General features: G+C 40.8%; 1 protein-coding gene across 1 annotated transcript in view; it reads right to left on the reverse strand.

Annotated features, from left to right (window-relative positions):
* LOC311601371 (uncharacterized protein) overlaps window positions 1-5,791 on the reverse strand; it is a 128,613-nt gene extending 122,822 nt beyond the window's left edge. Inside the window, exon 1 of the mRNA XM_084788759.1 lies at window positions 5,640-5,791. The gene's annotated coding sequence lies outside the window, so the exon portion shown is untranslated. The remainder of the gene's footprint in view (window positions 1-5,639) is intronic.
* Window positions 5,792-6,000: the final 209 nt, after the last annotated feature.

The raw sequence follows: 6,000 nt of genomic DNA on the forward strand, positions 1-6,000 counted from the left end.
GAGGTTACCTAAGTTTCCTTTAAGCTCTTTGTAGACTCTTTGGGTTATCCAGGATCAACTAATACAAAACCTGACTAATAAGAGAAATGCTTTAAATTGTTAGTACATGTAATGTAGAGGTTATCATGAAATGTAAATCCAAAAAATGACCCAATATGATATGTTTGTAGTTTTTAGACAAAGAACAATAAATCTATGAAGTGAACTCATGCCAGCTCCATATACAGTCTAAAGCAGTAAGGATGTAAGCAGGTTCTAAGGATGCCACTAAAGAAATATAGTGGAATAACAGGCATTAGTGGAAGATTAAAAAAATACTTCAAGGAATTTGTTTAATCAAATTCACTGCAGCTTTAATGACCAATGTCTAGTGACCAAGACCATCTTTCTTTTTTAAAAAATCCTCAGTTTCAGTCTGAATAATTTTGTAAAAGTACAATGCATGGACATGATATGTAGTTGTTAATGTGACAGTTGTGTATTCTGATTTGAACCTGAAATGGTCCTCCAGAGGCATATGTCCTGGATGCTTGGTTCTCAGATTATAGCAACACTTTAGATGATGTAAATTTCAGAACAGCTTTTTTGTTTGCTATTTGTTTTGGGGGAGTTGTCTTTGTTTTTTATGTATGGCGCTGCCACGTATCTTTAAATAATAAACCTAGTATTCAGCAAAAAAAAAAATCGTTATAGCGTGATGCATGTAGGAAAACACAGTGTAAAGAGCCCCTTTTGAAGTTACTCATCATGAAGCAATTTCATCTTGAAATAACCAGTATGCTAATTTGGCATTTCTTAACTGTATTCATCAGAAAACTACAAAGTTCCTTACATACCATAGCTGAGAAGAAGGCATGTATCAGGAAGAGGGGGTACACAGTTCGAAAGAGGATCCTGCAAGATAAGAACTTGGAAGGAGAGAGGGAGGAAGATACAGAAGAAGGGAGAAATGGAGAGAGAGGGGGAAGGAGGGAGGGAAGGAAAGAGGGAGAAACAAAGGATGGAGGATAAGAGGTCTAGGAATGGGGCAGATTGGTTTTAAAATATATTAAAATAGTAAAACCAAAAAATTTGGTAACAAGCAATGTCAAAGGTGGAAGAGCGAACTCGTAAGTCTAAGCATAGAAGTGGGGTGCCCAGGCTGAGCCTAAACTACAGTAGAACACAGATTTATCTAGGTATAGCTAATAAAGTAATCCAGCCTGGCATCAGTTTCCTGGAGGCTTATGTTTTTAAAATGTGACTTTTACAGATTTTGATATGAACTCGGAGTCTTGGCCACTGAGGAAACTGTTGTCCTTGAAAGGTCAGGTGTTCATCCCCAGTTCACTGAAGAGAAACAGATCTGACACATATTAGTAACTGAATAGCTGCTTTAAAAGAAATTGTAATGACTTAATAATAAATGGCTTACCAACTTCTTTCTCATTTACATCACATTCTAGCGTGAGCTTTGGAGTAGAGTGGGGAGGAACATGGTGGTATGTGACTATAACCCAGTGCCCAGGAATTGGAGAGAGGAGAACTGAAGCTGCAAGGCGAGCCTGGGCAAGGTCCTGTCTTAAAAATAAATCAAATTATTTTTTAAAAGCTGGAAGTTTCAGACAAAAGTAAAGGAAGTGTGAGAAAAATCACTTTGCAGGCTGCAATAACTTCTCACCCCAGCTACAATGAGCCATGAAGTTTGGGGTTTCGCTGCGTGCTAGAACCTAAAGGTGTGGAGCAGTCTTCAGTCCGTTTTTTATTTAACCAAGAAGCAACAAAGCAACCACCAGCAAGTCAAATGAGAAAAAAAAACTAGTCTTTTCAACAAAGTTTCTTCTTTGGGGGATACATATGGAAACACACACACACACCTCCAATTCCTTGCTTTCATATAAATGTAAAACTCAAGCTTCCAAAGTGAAAATAAAATCTACAAAGCCTACCTACAGTAGAAAACTTTCTTGTTTTTAATTAAATCCCTGTTTAAGAAAGATAAAATACATCATTTCCAGAAAATACGAAGATACCAAAGACATATGTGTATTGCAAGTAGAGGAATTCATATAATTATTACTTTTTCCCATTTGTCATGAATTATTTTAATGAAGTCTTCTGAAAGAAGGGAGAGGAAGAGACATGTAATCAAAGTTAAGATACTAATAAGGAGCTGAAGGGATGACTCAACCATTAATAGTACTTGCTGCTCTTGCAGAAGACCTGAGTTCCATTCCAGAACCCACATAGTAGCTTACAACTTTCTGTAGATGCAGTTCCAGGTACCTGCCTCCCTCTTCTGGTTATCATGAGCATTGCATGAACATGGTGCACATAGATTCAAGCAGGCAAAACACTCATAAAATAGAAATAAAATAAATAAAAACAAAAATAAATAAATACCCTTTTAAAAACAAATAATAAATAACATCCTCTTTCTTCTGGCTTCCAGGATTCTAATTTGAAAATTAGTTCTAAAAGTCACATTTTCACAAGCACAGGCATATTAAGTTAGCACATAGTTAGCTAGGAAATTACATTCTTTAGTCATTTCAATGCGAATAGGCCTTGTCATACCAGCTTTAAAATGAATGAATGATAAAATTACACAAAACTTGATTATAAATAATCTTAAACATGAATTGTCTGATGTTTAGCTTCTGAATGATCACAATTGTCAACCACTCACTTAAGCTCTCGAAGACTTCATTCATTTTCTATAATAAGTTCTAAAAAACCAGGGATGGTGTCACATGCCTTTAATCCCAGCACTCAGGAGGCAGAGGCAGACAGATCTCTGTGAGTTCAAGGCCAGCCTGGTCTACAAAGTGAGTCCAGGACAGCCAAGGCTACACAGAGAAACCCTGTCTCAAAAAACGACAACAATGAGGAGGAGGAGGAGGAAGAAGTTGTTCTGCACCCCAAAATGCTAATGAAAAGCTAGGAGAATGTATATTCTCAGGCTTTTAGGTGCTGTCTGAGAAGACACAATGAAGCTCATCTTCATGTTAAATGATGCTTTATACAAACATCATAGACAAGTCCTTCTACAACAAGAGGCTAGTCTTCTATAAATGAGGGTAAAAATCCATTGTTCCATCAACACAAACATGGCAAATTTAAGGTCATGGCCAATCTTTCTTGTTTAGTTGAATATTTTTGTAACAATTGAGATGAGGTATGGAAGGGGTTTTATTTGATTTTTTTGTTTGGGATCGTTTGTTTGTTTGTTTGTATGTTTTGTTTTGTTTTGAGACAGGGTCTCATTATGAAGCCATAGTTGTTCTAGGACTCACTATGTAGACCAGGCTAGCCTCAATTTCATAGAAATCTGCCTGCTTCTGCCTCCCAAATGATGGGATTAAAGGTGTGTGCCACCATGCCCAGAATGAGATGTTATTTTTACTAGGCAAAAATAGGAACTTTGTTACATCCTACAATACAAAAATATCCCTAGTAAGTTTTCTAAAAATTACTCACCTTCATCCATTTGAACCTTTGGCTGCTAGATTTTGTTTATTCAGAATCTTTGTGTTAGTTTTTATTCACTCAGAAATCCATATTTGTTTGACCTAAATAACCATTGAGTTCACATCACTGCTTTCTTGGAGAAAGATTTATTAAGCAAATAAACAGTATACGTTATATATGGGGCTTTGTGAGTAATGCACATAGCACTTTCCAATTCAGAAGTCATTCTTCATACACATCTAATTTTACCTTTACAACCACTCTATGAAATAGATATTATTGCCCTTATTATAAAGACAAGGAAACTGGAGCTCAGAAAGCTCAGGTGACTTTCTCAACTAGAGGCCAGTGAAATGGCTCAGTAAGTAAAAGGAATCGTAATAACCTAAGCTGAACTCCCCAAAAGCTAACTTAAGTGTCTGTAGATGCTTCCACCAGCAGCTGATGAGAACAGATGTAGAGACCCACGGCCAAACATTAGGTGGAATGGGAGCCCAAATTGGAGCTCTCCATCGGTTCCTTCCGCCTTGGAGCTCAGGGAATCCCCTGGAAGAGAGGGAAGGAGAATTGATGGTGCTAGGGGAGATGGGAGCCTACTGGGAGAACACAGCCCACAGACGTCAACTAAGCAGGGCTGATAGGGGCTCACAGAAACTGAAGCAACAGTCACAGAGCCTGCTAGGGCCTCTATATAGGTCATTGTTGTTAGCTTCGTGTTCTTGTGGGACTCGTAACAGGAGGAGTGAGGGCTGCCCCTGATTCTTGCCTGCTTGTATCTTTTTCCTCCTACTGGGCTGCCTCCTTGACCAGCCTTGACATCAGGGTTTGTGCCTAATCTTCTCATATCTTGTTAGGCTGTGTTCAGTTGCTATCCCTGGGAGGCATGCTCTTTTCTAAAGGGAACTGGAGGAGGAGTGGATCTGAGGGAGAGGGGAGTTGGGAGTGAGGATTTGGAGCAGTAGATGAAGGGCAAAGTTGAAGGCTTCTGGTGGGGCCACAACTTACTTAAGGGGTTGGCCACTGGGAGTTTGACCGTGCTCCAATGAATATATGAGCAACACAAACCAGACTTGGCATACTGTTTCTTCTTTTTGGGGGGAGGGCACAAAGGTGGGGAGGGGTAGAATGAGCTAGGAGGACTGGGAAGTGAGTATGATCACAGTGGATTGTGTGAAACTCTCAGGTAATCAATAAAAAATAGTATGTTTTTTTAAAAAGAAAGAAAATAATAATAAGATAACAGGGCCCACCTATTTGATATGAAAAAGAATTAAATAAAAACTTCATTTAAAAAGGGGTCTGTAGTCCTAGGCCTCATAGTAGGAGATGGCGGGTGGAAACAAGAGCCTAACATGGGGGGGGCGGGGCGGGAACAAACTAAGAGACTGTCTCAAACAAAATGGAGATTGACCTCCGTACTCCACACAGATACAATGAAACACACGCTCCCACATTCTCACACACACACACACACACACACACACACACACACACACACAGACACACATCGTATCCAAGAAAACAATTCTCATCTGTGTTTATGGACTGATACGCACAGCTAGACACCTAGACAAATGAAGTTAACCCCTATTCAGGATCCACCACTCACAGCATTGGGAAAACAACAAGCATCTCCAGAGATTGAGGCAACGTGAAGGGCATGTCCACCAACATGCAAAGGAAACAAAAGTGGGAGGGAGAATGACAAAAGGAAGAAATGATCAAGCAGAATCCCTTAAGTACCACCACATCCCGCGGGCAGGTATAAAAGGCAGTGTGAAACACCTCTCTTTTTCCCCTCCCCCTTGCCACAGGTGGAAAATAGATGGTGCTAGCCTCAGCCTAGCATCTGTCCCAGCAAGAAACTGCTGGCCATACACCCTTGCGTTACATGGCAACAACCGTGATCTCCCATTGTCAGCTCCCAAACCTCAAAGCTGCCTAAGTCACCTACTATGCTCATGGAAGAAGACAAGAGACCAGATACGGTAGTCACAACGGTGGAATGCTCCTACCCCACTTCAAAGAACAACTTCCACCCAGCTATGGGACAGCATGGAGTTTTCAGCTCATTTAGGGTCCGCCTTAGTTGCAAAGAACCTCAGCTGATCTCATGCCCCTTCTTGGGTGGCCAGAATCTAATGTCTGAACAAAGAAGAGGTATGACGGCCAAGCCATTTCATACTTACCCAAGACCGTCCTGATGAACAGTCCTTTCCTTTTTACTAAGCTGGCCAAGCTGCTTTCTCTGCTGGGCCCGCTTCCTCTCCCTTCGCTTCTCTAGTGTGCAGCTTCTAATGAATGGCTTGGATCTCAGCACCCGCCTGCGGAGAAGGGCGCTTGTGGGCACAGATAAGGCCAGTTCAGCAACAGAACCGAGAATGCCGGGAGCAGAAAAAGGCACGTGATTTCAGCTTGGATGGTCCCCAAGTGGCAGAAGTTTGGTTTGCTCTGACCATAATACTCTGACACGGAGAACAACGTAGCATTGTTCACTATCCTGATAGCGAGGGAAAACCTGATTTCAAAAGGGGAAGGTAGCGAGGGAGA

The sequence above is a fragment of the Acomys minous genome (genome assembly GCF_964271855.1).
Source record: "Acomys minous genome assembly, chromosome: 7".
Lineage (NCBI taxonomy): Eukaryota > Metazoa > Chordata > Mammalia > Rodentia > Muridae > Acomys > Acomys minous.